Source organism: Carettochelys insculpta, chromosome 8 (genome assembly GCF_033958435.1).
Source record: "Carettochelys insculpta isolate YL-2023 chromosome 8, ASM3395843v1, whole genome shotgun sequence".
Taxonomy (NCBI): domain Eukaryota; kingdom Metazoa; phylum Chordata; order Testudines; family Carettochelyidae; genus Carettochelys; species Carettochelys insculpta.
Genome location: NC_134144.1, coordinates 39647587 through 39660987, shown reverse-complemented (window position 1 = coordinate 39660987; position 13401 = coordinate 39647587). Strand labels below are relative to the sequence as shown.

Sequence of the window (13401 nt, the reverse complement as noted above, 5' to 3'; positions counted from 1 at the left end):
GTGGACCTCGAGCCCTGTGTGTCCCAAGTGCCTGCTAAACAGTAATGGGAGCTGGGGGAGGCACTGGAACCCTCATGCCTCCCCTCACCTTCCTGCCCCTCTCCCCAGGATAACAGATCGCTCCGACCACCATTCTCTTCCTGCCCCCTACCCGTGATCATCAGATCCCTCATGCCCCCTCTCCATGGCACTTGATCCTTACTGCCCCCTCCTACCTTCACAAGGCACCAGATCCCACCTGCACATATGATCCTTCCTGCCCCCTGCAGGGCTCTCCATTCCTTCCCTCTGCTCCCCATCATTGTCCGCCCTCCTACTTTTCTTGTTCTACCTATGCCACTCCACTACTGTGGTTGGTTTTCTTTTGCAACCAAGTGAGTCATAAGGAAATAGTGAATACAATCATCATTGTAAAAATACTTATGTTAATTGAGATTTTAGGGGTGAACAGACCCCCTCCATCAACTCCCAAACTGGAAAGCTCACTTCAGTTACAAAAATATTCTTCAAATCTGTGGTGCACTGGAATAGTAGAATACATGTTAAGCTGTCCACATCTGAAATGACTACAGCTCCTACTAAGGTTGATGGAAACTGTGCCAGTATATGTTATATGTATATATGTATATGTATATATGTATATGTATATACACAGTATATGTGCCAGTATATGCTTAAATTTGGACTATAATCTTTTCCTCAAGAGAAGTAAAGCTTTGCTTACATATTGCCAAAATTACTGTCTATATCCCCTACTGAATAAAATGAGAATAAAAGTCAAGAATCTTATCTCACTCTGATGTAACTTGGCATAGCTCCAGTGATTTCACATTCACACTGGTTTGAATCTGGAATAATTCCACTGATTGCAAACAGTTATTTTAGGTTACATAAGTGTACCTGATTCAAACCAATCTCACCAAAGAGCCCAGATAAACTTATAGGGAAGTATAAATCAGAATAGAATTAACAAAAAAAAAAAAAACGTAAAGCAAACCAAAACCAAAACCCAACCCAACTTAATGTCAACAGGAGTGGGTCAAGTTTTCAGAAAAAAACTAAGACTACACTGGCGTTATGCCACTCTATTCCTTTACACTAGTGCCAAACAAAAATGTATGATTTTTAGGAACATTGTCAAGTGTCTATTTTTGGGCACAACAATATATTGACTTTAATTAATATTCTATTGTTGCTTCATAACTATCCCCATTTGCCCAATAACACTGTATTTTATCAGCCACACTTTCTACTCCGTATTTTAAAATTTCTGGTTTCACCTTCTTTTTATTTACGTTGAAGAAAATGAATCAAATCAGTATTTACTCCAGTGGTTTGCAAAATTTTGATCACAGAAGTGTCTCTTACCCCAGGAGATTTACTTACCAGAGGAATCCAAAATACAACATTTCAGATATATACCTGTTACAAGAGAGTCATGCCATAAATGAGATAGATACTAGCAGATGCCCTTTATGCTCTCCCAATACTGCCCTCTCATTGTCCACTTACAGCTGTGTAAAAATTGGAAAGAAAGTATTTCTTCAGCAGATTTGTTTCTGTTTCATCACATTTTCTCTGGGATATAGAAAATCATCACAAAAGATAAAATCTTCCCACCCTTCCTAGAATCCATAAAAACAAGTAATCTGCAGATGCACACTGACTAACACCAGTTGTATTGGACCACAAAATGGAAAGTTTTGAACAAGTGGCATCTTCAGAGCCAACATAGGAATTTAAATGACACATAAATTATAAATCCAAACTACAAATGTATCTTGGAAATGTTTCTTACTCTCTGATCATCAAAGTCTTAATTAATATTTTTCAGGATTCTAGAAAACTGGTAGTACAAATCATGAACCCATGTGTTTTAGCCAGACAAGCTTTATAGCTCTGCACTTGGAATAGGAAATTTCTCTTCTAAAGTTCTGATATCTGTAGAGATAAACTGGATTGAGAGAATTCTTTACAAAACTCACCCAAGAGAGATCAAGGAAGAGCTTTATTATGTTGGAAAATCTATTGTGATAGGCTGGGTCTACACATGCCCCTTCCTTTCGAAAGGGGCATGTTAATGAGTGGGTTCGAAAGATGCTTATGAGGCACTGCAATAAATATGCAGCGCCTCATTAGCATAATGGCGGTTGCGGCGATTCGAAAGTGTGGCTTTTCGAATCGCGTGTCACCCATGGAGATGGGACCTTCCGAAAGGACCCCCCCAGTTTTCGAAAGCCCTTCTTCCAATCACAGATCAGAGATCAGAAGAAGGGCTTTCAAAAACTTGGGGGGGGTCCTTTTGGAAGGTCCCGTCTCCATGAGTGACACGCGATTCAAAAAGCCACACTTTTGAATCGCCGCAGCCGCCATTATGCTCATGAGGCGCTGCATATTCATTGCAGCACCCCATTAGCATCTTTTGAACCCACTCATTAACATGCCCCTTTCGAAAGGAAGGCGCACATGTAGACCCAGCCATACAGAGGTAGTCTAAATTCAGAAATTACAGTTTATTTCAGAAGCTAGACCAGATCTCCTAGGTGTGCCACCTCTCTAGTGGTTCACACCAAGGATGTTTACAAAACTTCTATTTTCTTTTCTGCTGCACACTCACAAGAGAAATAATATGTATATTCAGGGAACACTAGATGATAATCATGAACGAGGGGGCAAGTTCCTGATTATGAGAAAAAAAGGGTTTGTTTGGGATTTTTTGTTTTTTGTTTTTTTTTTTTTAAGAAATCCTGTTCTTTCTTACTTAGCATTGTAATCTTCTCTGTCCATGATAAAAAGGAACTTTTTCTAGAGAATCTCTTGCTTCAGACAGAAACCAAAAAATATCCAAGGAAACAAAAATTCATTTCAAATTACACTCTTCAAGAAAAGCTACAATAACCCACAATATTTCTCTTTAAGCAGACTGTAAAGATGTGACTTAGCAGGGAATGTCAACTTGTTCAAAAAAACAGGTAATGCTGACAAAAAGATGAGTTTGAAAAACAAAACCCTTCGACAGCTACTAGCCTTCTGCAAAATGAACCTTTGCTGCATACTACTGGGTATGTTGACACTGCAGTTAAAGACCCACCACTTGCCCAGCTGACTTGGGTTCACAGAGCTTGGGCTAAATGGCTATTTAATCATGTTACAGACAACTGAGCTTGACCTCTAGCCCGAGCACTGGGATCCTCACAGGTCATAGAGTCTCAGCTCCATATTGAGCCTCTATATCCCAATCAAAGAGCCCTTTAGCACAAGTCAGCTGGCATGAGCCAGGTACAGGTTTTTAACTGAAGTATAGACATACCACAGAGTACAGTTGATATGACCCCAAAAGTGCTTATCACTGAGTTTGTCAGAAAAAGTGACGGTATTGCCCCTCATGTGGAAATTTCCACATTATATAATAATTTTTTTCCTCAGCTTCCTAGCAGTCTGAGTCAAAGCCTATTCATGTGAATGGAAAGCCTCAAAATTTGTTCAAATCGGCTTTGGTTCATGCTGTTAAAGAGCTGGGTAAGGAACTTTTTTGATTTCTGTTGACTTCAATGGGCTTTTGGAAAAGGAGTTAAGAATGCAGATAGTGGCCCTCCATGCCCAGAGAGGAAGCACAGCAAGAATACCCCTTGATAACCGCATGCTTATATCTCAATTCCACCAGATCACTATTTTATTTTAAACCATCAGACAAATACACAGTTTCTCCCAATATTATCATCTACATTCCCAGCATATTGTGGGACTAATCCAATCAATTTTTAGTATCTGTTTCTTTCAGACACACTGGCTAGTCTACACTTCAGAGATCTTTTGAAAGAAGCCCTTCTGGAAGATCTCTTCTGAAAGCAATTCTTTTGGATCAAAAGAGTGATCTGCTCTTTTTAAAATATAACGTCCATACAATCTCCGCTCTTTTGTAAGAACGGGCCAGGGATAAAAAAAATCAGGCCCCATGAGGACTGCTCTTCCAAAAAAAAAAAAAACAAAAACAAAAAAAGGCCTGCGGAGCATCTACACACATTTTCTTTTAAAAGAAGTTTTGAAAGGGGGCGTGCTTCCTGAAATGGAAAAGGAAGAGTGATTTTGAAAGGAGCACCGCATTCTTTCGATTTACTTTCAAAAGAACACGTTTTGTGCATAGATGCTCCATGGGATCTTCCCAAAGAGCCCCTTTCTTTCGAAAAATCTTTCGAAAAAACTTGCTAGTGTAGACACAGTCCCTATCTGTTGCAACATATTCAGTCAAAAGGGTAGATACATGAAAGTTCTGATAGTTCTATCTTTTCCCCATGTTCCTACAAATCAAAGTAACATTAAAAGTCTGCCATAGATTCTTGGGAAACGTGGCATCTCTCTTCTATATCAATTAGAAGTCATTTTTGTTACTTGGGGCACAAATTTAAAAAAAGCTATGTACAGAGTCCTTTAAAGTTGTCTCTGAGTCATGTTTTATATTATGTTCTTTAAGGCACATAATGAGTTCAAAAGTAATAATTTTCAAATTCACAAAAGGGATTTACACGCACAAATTCCACTGAAAGCAAACTAGACTTTTGCTCTGAAATCCTGTAGATACCTTTGAAATTTCCCCTATGATGTTCTTATTCTTCCACGATTCCAAAATGGATATTATCACTTTATTACACACCTCTTCAAAGCTATAGAACTCTCTTCCCCTTTTTTGGGCATCCAAAAGAGACTTTTTTTTCAAGGAAATAAATAATACACAAACTTGCAAGATCTCTCAATGCTTTCTACAAGCTCCAAATCAGAATGGAAAAAACTAAGTGTGCCACTGTCCAAGTTCCAGACACAAACCAAGTTCTACACAGCAACCATTGCCTTCTTGAGATAACAGAATGAAACACTACCCTCAGTATATTGTGCAGAGAGCCCATACATCTTCTACTTGGCTTCATGGGCCTGCTTCTCTCAGAGGTACAAGGTACACCGATGGAAAGGACTGGATGAAGTGACAGGCAAAATGGGCACACCCAAGCCTAGCTCTCAGAGCCATACAGGCTACGTCTACACGTGCAGCCAACATCGAAATAGTCTATTTCGATGAATAACGTCTACACGTCCTCCAGGGCCGGCAACGTCGATGTTCAACTTCGACGTTGCTCAGCCCAACATCGAAATAGGCGCAGCAAGGGAACGTCTACACGTCAAAGTAGCACACATCGAAATAGGGATGCCAGGCACAGCTGCAGACAGGGTCACAGGGCGGACTCAACAGCCAGCCGCTCCCTTAAAGGGCCCCTCCCAGACACAGTTGCACTAAACAACACAAGATACACAGAGCTGACAACTGGTTGCAGACCCTGTGCCTGCAGCATAGATCCCCAGCTGCCGCAGAAGCAGCCAGAAGCCCTGGGCTAAGGGCTGCTGCCCACGGTGACCATAGAGCCCCGCAGGGGCTGGAGAGAGAGCATCTCTCAACCCCCCAGCTGATGGCCACCATGGAGGACCCAGCAATTTCGACGTTGCGGGACGCGGATCGTCTACACGGTCCCTACTTCGACGTTGAACGTCGAAGTAGGGCGCTATTCCTATCTCCTCATGAGGTTAGCGACTTCGACGTCTCGCCGCCTAACGTCGAAGTTAACTTCGAAATAGCGCCCGACGCGTGTAGACGCAACGGGCGCTATTTCGAAGTTGGTGCCGCTACTTCGAAGTAGCGTGCACGTGTAGACGCAGCTACAATGGATTTAGAAATTAAAATTTCATGATAAAAAATGGTTCTAGCCCTCATGGGCCGTGTCTACATGTGCCCCAAACTTCGAAATGGCCACGCAAATGGCCATTTCAAAGTTTACTAATGAAGCGCTGAAATGCATATTCAGTGCTTCATTAGCATGCAGGCCGCCGCGGCACTTCGAAATTGACGCGGCTTGCCACCGCGCGGCTTGTCCCAACGGGGCTCTTTTTCGAAAGGACCCCAGCTACCTCAAAGTCCCCTTATTCCCATGGGGAATTCAAAGTAGCTGGGGTCCTTTCGAAAAGGAGCCCTGTCGGGACGAGCCGCACAGCGGCAAGCCGTGTCAATTTCGAAGTGCCGCGGCGGCCCGCATGCTAATGAAGCGCTGAATATGCATTTCAGCGCTTCATTGTAAACTTCGAAATGGCCATTTGCGTGGCCATTTCGAAGTTTGGGGCACGTGTAGACGTAGCCAAGGTGGCTCATGAGACTTTAAAGTCAGAAGGGCTCATTTAGTCCATTCAAGACTTCTAGACCATTCAAAAAAGAGATCTTGGAGTCACTGTGGATAGTCTTCTGAAAACATCCACTTAATGTGCTGTTGGGAATCAAAAAAAAGGGATAGAAAATAAGACAAAGAATATTTTATTTCTATGTAAATCCATGGTACACTCACATTTTGAATACTGCATACAGGTGTGGTCACTTCATTTCAAAAACATATCTTGGCATTGCAAAAGGTTCGGAAAAGGGCAACATGAATGATTAGGGGTTTATAAAAGGTACCGTATGAGGAGAGATTAAAAAGACTGGAACTTTTCAGCTTAGAAAAGAGACAACTAAGCAAGGATATGATAGAGGTCTATAAAACCATGACAACTCTGGAAAAAGTGAATAAGGACAAGTTATTTACTTGTTCCCATAACACAAGAACTAGGGGTCACAAAATGAAATTAATAGGTAGCAGGTTTAAAACAAACAAAAGGACACACACAGTGCACAGTCAACCTGTGGAACTCCTTTACAGAGGATGTTATGAAGACCAGGACTTTATCAGGGTTCAAAAAATAACCAGATAAATTCATGGAGGGTAGGTCTATTAATACTTACTAGCTAGGCTGCTTTGGAATGGTGTCCCTGGACTCTATAGTTGTGTCTATGCTTGCATTCCTCTTTCAAAAGAGGCATGCAAATGAAGGAAATTGAAAATGCAAAGGAGGCACTGATTTACATATCTGTTGCCTCATTCATATAATTTCTTTTCAAGAGAGCTTCTTTCAAAAGAAAAAAACCAGTGTAGCCATGGCTCTTTCGAAAATAAACCCTACCTTCGAAAGAACCCTTCTTCTAGTTTTGTTTCAGGAAGAAGCGTTCTTTTGAAGCAGGGGTTTATTTTTGAAAGAGCCCCATCTACACTGATTTTTTTGTTTGAAAGGAGGATATGCAAATGAGGTGCCAGATATGTAAATTAGTCTCATTTGCATTTTCAATTTCCTTCATTTGCATGCCTCTTTTGGAAGAGGAATGCAAGTGTAGACACACCTTGTCAGAGGCTGGAAATGTATGATAGGAGAGCGATCACTCAATAATTACTTGTTCTGGTCACTCCCACTGGGGCATCTGGCAATGGCCACTGTCAGAAGACAGGATACTGGGCTACATGGACCTTTGAACTAACCCAGTATGGCTGTTCTTATATTCTAGTCTGAGCTCCTACACATTGCAGGCCACAAAACCTCACCCATTCCTGTAATAAGCATCTAATCTCTGACTGAGTTACTGAAGTCCTCACATCATGATTTAAAGATTTCAAGTTACAGAGAATCCACCATTTACATTATTTTAAACCTAGAAATGAGCATGCTGCAAAGGAAGGCAAAAGAGCCCAGACAATATGACCCAGGGAAAATTCCTTCCCAGCCCCAAATATGGTGATTGTTTAGACCCTGCGCATGTGGACAAGACCCATCAGGCAGATAGCTGAGAAAGAATGATCTGTAGTGAGAGTCTTCACCATCTACTGCTGGTTGAAAAAAATAGCTCTAAAATGTGAACAAAGTATAACTAATACAGTAATGCTGCCCTGAGTCTATAGACTGCTTCTGGAACAGGAGAGAACAGCAGCCATTAAAAACAGAAAGAAATGTCCCTGGTCCTACCTCCATCACAGAACAGACCAGGCTCCCTTGTCTGGGAAGGTCCTGGCCTAGTAAGGGAGGTCTTGTAGGATGCCTTGCTGAGCTCCACTGGATTAGGCTGTCCTTTGGTGGGGCAAATATCCCACCTCTGGACTTCCCTCCTTCACTCTGGCCTATTGGCTCCATTGGGCAGACTGAGAGAAAAAATGTTGGAATTCTTTCAAGTACAAACCAAATGAAATTATGATCACAGTGGATTGTGCACATTTTCATAATGTGCTTGTCACTCTCCTTTCTTCCATGCTGCAACCAGTAGTGAAACGATTATTTAAATTACTGTAATTGTGCATTTGAGACAGCATGCCACTGAGAAGAAAGGGATAGTACACAATTCTCTGAAATTGTTTTGTAGGTTTATGCCCAGTTTATGGTTTCAAAGATTTTCTTCACAGCCTCTGAGCTCGCTTAAAAACAAAAACAAAAAATCAAAAACCAAAAGCAAAACCACAAACAAACCAAAAAAACCCACCACCAACCCTAGAAGCTCAGACTCTGGAAAACTAAAAGAAAAAAAAAGGTATGAAATACTCAGTTTGACATGATTCTACCAGAAAAAAAAAAAAGTAATGAATTACATGAATTATAGGTTCATTTTCTTGGCTTCAACAAGCAATTAGGTTCTTGGAACACTTGAGGCATAGGATTTTTTTTTAACTGTTAAAATAGGCAGGTTTTTTAAAGGCAAGTTAGCAAACATACATTAATTATCTTGCTGTAAAAACATACCTTTTTGACAGTGAAAACACAGCCACTGAATACCATATTCCTCCTCAAATATTAGGTATACACTCTTGGAATATAGTTTTGTTAAGAAAGCTCCACAAATTAATTTGTGTGGAGACTCAAGGGGACAGATTTTGTAGATAAGGCTATGCAATGGCCTTCCTTCTGCTTCACCTACTTCTCTATGTAGTCAGCAACTGCTTCTCAGATCCCACCAGTCTGCACTAGTGCCAGCTGAATCACTAAAAAGGGAATTTCTTATTTGAGAATTCTTTTCTGTGACGAATACCAATACCAATGTAGATTCCTGGCCTTTAATAAAAATATAGTTACTTACCTCTGTAACTGTTGTTCTTTGAGATGTGTTTTTCATGTCAATTCCAATTTAGGTATGCATGCACATGTGTACCCAGTTGCTGGAAAACTTTCTCCCCTAGCAGGTAGCCGTCAGATCAGTTCAGCGTCCTCAGGAGTGGCACTTTCATGGTGTCCAATATAGACAGTGTTGACACACCTTCCCCCACCCACCCCTGCTCAATTCCTTTTTGCCAGCTCTCCAGAAGAGAGAAAGATAGGAGGGTTTTGGAATGGACATGAACAATACATCTCAAAGAACAAAAGGCACAGAGGTAACTTTTTTCTTCTTAAAGTGATTGTTCATATGAATTCCAGTTTAGGTGAATGCCAAGCTGATGTTAGGAGGTGGGGTCAGAGTTCTGAACCAACTGGAGTACTGCTCTACCCACACAGCATCCTCTCTGGCCTGTCATGTGATTGCATAATGGGCAGAAAATGTGTGGATGGTGGTTGCCCTACAGATTTTCTGAACAGGAACATGGGCCAGGAAGGCCATTGAAGATGCCTGGATCCTTGTGGAATAAACTCTGATAGGAGGAGGGGAAACCTTGACCAGCTTTGTAGCACTCTCTAATACATGCTACTATCCATGATGAAATCCTTTGGGAAGACACAGGGAGACCCTTCATCATGTCCACCACAGCTACAAAAAGCTGTTGTGATTTCCTAAGTGGTCTGGTCCTATCAGACATCCAATGTGTGTAACCTCTGTGCCCCGGGATTGGCACATGGCTTTGGGTAGAAGACTAGCCACGAAATGTCTTGATTGACATGGAAAGAAGAGAGCACCTTTGGTAATAATACAAGGTGGGGGTATCAATCTAACCTAACTCTTATGAAAAAGTATGTAGGGTGGGTTCACCATGAGAGCCATTAGCTCAGACACCCTCCTAGCTGAGGTGATAGTGTTACAAAGATGACCTTGTCTGACAAATGCAGAAGAGAACAAGAGGCCAAGGGCTCAAAGGGAGCACCGGTGAGTTTGCATAAAATCAAGTTCAGGTCCCATGATGGTAAAGGCTGCCTAATTGTTGGGCATATCCTTTCCAAACCCTTCAGGAACCTTCTGACCATGGGATCTGAGAACACCAATGAGGACCTATGGCCAGTATGAAAGGCAGAAGTGACTGCTAAGTTCACTCTGATAGAAGCTAGGGATAACCCCAGCTGACAAAGGTGCCACAAATAATTCAATATCAGTGGTATAGGCATGCCTGCATTGGAAACACTCCTCTCTGGGTCACCCAAATCAAGAATTGCTTCTACTTGGTCAATTAAGTGGCTCTAGCGGAAGACTTCCTACTGTTCAAGATAACAGAATCACAGGGCTGGAAGGGACCTCCGGAGGTCACCTGGTCCAGCCCCCTGCTTCAAGCAGGATCAACCCCGACTAAGTCATCCCAGCCAGGCCCTTGTCCAGCTGGGACTTAAAAACCTCAAGGGATGGAAAATCCACCACCTCTCTAAGCAATGCATTCCAATGCTTCACCACCCGCCTGGTGAAGAAGTTTTTCCTAATATCTAACCTACACCTCTCCCTCTTCAACTTCAGACCATTACTCCTTGTTCTGCCATTTGATGCCACTGAGAACAGTTTCTCACCCTCCTTTTTTAGAGCTCCCCTTCAGGAAGCTGAAGGCTGCTATTAAATCACCTCTAAGTCTTCTCTTCTGTAAACTAAACAAGCCCAAATCCCTCAGCCTATCCTCATAGGTCTTGTGCTCTAGACCCTTAATCATTTTTGTTGCCCTTCGCTGAACCTGCTCCAGCAAATCCACATCCTTTTTATACTGGGGGGCCCAAAACTGGACACAATATTCCAGATGTGGCCTCACCAGTGCCAAAAAAAGAGGAATAACTACTTCTCTAGATCTGCTCGAAATGCTCCTCCTAATGCACCCTAGTGCACACTGTTTACTCATATCCAGCCTTTCATCCACCATAATCCCTAGGTCCCTTTCCTTCACTGATTCCAAACATGAATGTTCCATGGCATTCAGCCATGAAGCTTCCATGCTGTGAGGTGAAGGGACTGGAAGTTGGGGTGCTGCAGATGGCTGTTCTGTGTAACTAAGTCCAGACACAGGGAGGAATGTTATTGGGCTCCTCACAGACAGCTCCAACAGGTGAGCGTACCACTATTCAACACGAACCGCAACACCAAGACTACCTCTACACTAGAACTCCCCTTTTGAAAGGGGGATGCTAATGAGACACTTCAGGGTATGCTAATGAGGCACTGCAATGAATATGCAGTGCCTCATTAGCATAGTGGCAACTGCAGCACTTCGAAAGTGCTGCTTTTGATTACATGTGGCTTGTCTACATGGAGTCCTTTTCGAAAGGACCCTGCACATTTTGAAATTCCCTTATTCCTATTTGGTTATAGGAATAAAGGGATTTTGAAATGTGTGGGGTCCTTTCCAAAAAGACCTCATGCAGACGAGCCGTGCCTCTTGTCAGTTTTCTTGAAGAAAAACAAGAACCCCTCAAAAGGCAGGTCATTTATGGTCTGCTGGACTTTGTATGGGAGACCAGAGACCCAGAGTCAAGCACCTCTCCGCATGGCAATATCAGAGGCCATGACCCTAGTGGCTGCATCAGTGGCATCCAGAGCCACCTGCAACACGGCCCTCAAAATCAACCTGCCCTCTTCTACTAGGGCTGTAAATGCCACCTTGGAGTCTTGGGGGATGAGCTCAGTGAACTTGGCAACAGATGATGGTGTATCAATATCTGTTGACCAAGCCTGTTGAATTGATATTATGAGATGCAGGCCCCCATAGAATAAACTTTCCTACCATACAGATCAATCCTATTGGCCTCTCTGTTTTTGCAGGAGGGTCCCCAATAACTCTGTCTCTCCCTATGGTTTGCAGCATCAACCACTAACGAGTCAGGTGGAAGGTACATGTAGAGGTGCTCATGGACAGTTGATGGGACAAAATGCCTCCTTTCGCTGGGTTTGGCTTGGCCGTAGGAGGCAAAGAGGCTGGGGTCTGCCACGTAGTCTTAGCCATGTCAGTTATAGTTTTATGAGGGGCATACCCACTCAGGTAGGGGCTGCAGAGGACAAAATGGCATCCATTTTCCCTCCCAGCTCCTCCATCTGAATTCCCAGTCCTTGGGTACACACAGGAGGAGTTCCTGCAAAGCACTACTCAAATACAGGGGAGGCAAACATGCCCACTACTGCCTCATCTGATGATGAGGAGGATAATCCTCCTTGAGGAGGGTAATCTATGCTCTGGGTGCCAGAATGGTCACTGGCTCCAGTGGCCTACACTTGAAGGGCTGACGTCAGTGCTGTGGATCCAACATGTATACCCACCACTATAAAAGTCAATGCCAGTGTGATAGAAGAGACAGACAGGGGAACAGAATGAACACAAGAAGTAGAAATAGTTGGCAGAAAGACCAGTTGCATTGATATTGGGGTCGGTACAGAAGCAGGCTCAGGAGTGGGAGCTCCCAGTGATGCTGATGGTGCCAGCCTTGGTACCAAGGGGATTCCCGACGCTGAGGCAGACAAAGGAGCCCTGGAATGAGGGTGCATGAATTGACTCTGACTTGCATGGTAAGCCCAGGGGGTCCAAAATGGCCAGTGGGGCACAAGTTGCCATTGGGCTAGGGCACTGGCTGAATGGTGGCTTCTTCTTGAGGAGGAGTGCACACTTCTACTCATGCTCCTGCTGGACTGATAGGAGTCCAACTTTGACCCCGAAGCCTCTGATGCTGAGGAGCTGCACCAGACAGTGTCTGCATAAAAAACAGCCATTCTGCCGGCGCCCTGACAGATGCCGAAACCACAGTGCCTACAGGCGGCGGTGATGACCTGGATAACATGGCTGATTTGCCACTGGAGGGAGAACAGGCAGCCAGGTGCCTCGGGGAAGCTTCCTTCCTTGGTGCCAAAAATGATGCCATTCCCTGCAGAATTGTCAGAGCCACTTGGAATGCCTCTGGTGCCGACAGGAGGTGAAGCTCCCTTTCACCTACTGGAGGCAACTGAGGGTGTGGATTCAACCTTGTCGCAGGAATCAATGCATGGTGAGCCAGAGGCTGCTGAGGTGCCTGAAGAGCATGCTCCAGTCCCACCTGCACCATCTCCCTGAGCTTAGCAGTAGAGGACCTACCCCTTTTGTGTCTCTTTTTCTTATAGGCACAGGGGACTGAGACCTGTGTCTCCTTGATGTCTGGGCTGTTGATGCCTGGTGATAGTGCCAAGGCCCTTTGTCCTTCAATGGTGCCAGCATAGAGGTCAGTGCTGTAGCGCTATGCACTGAGCATGAGGTGCTCGGTGACAGATCCAAGGAGGGTCTCCTGCGCTGCAAAGCTGCCTCCATCAGTAAAACCTTCAGCCACTGAGCTCTGTACTTAAGCATCTTGGGACTACAGCTTTTACAAATATCACACAGT

The 13401-nt window shown here is 43.6% G+C and overlaps 1 protein-coding gene across 12 annotated transcripts in view; it reads right to left on the bottom strand.

The window, feature by feature from the left end:
* LOC142016852 (sodium channel protein type 1 subunit alpha) overlaps positions 1-13401 on the bottom strand; it is a 120588-nt gene that overhangs the window by 17306 nt on the left and 89881 nt on the right. The gene's annotated exons all lie outside the window — the stretch shown is intronic.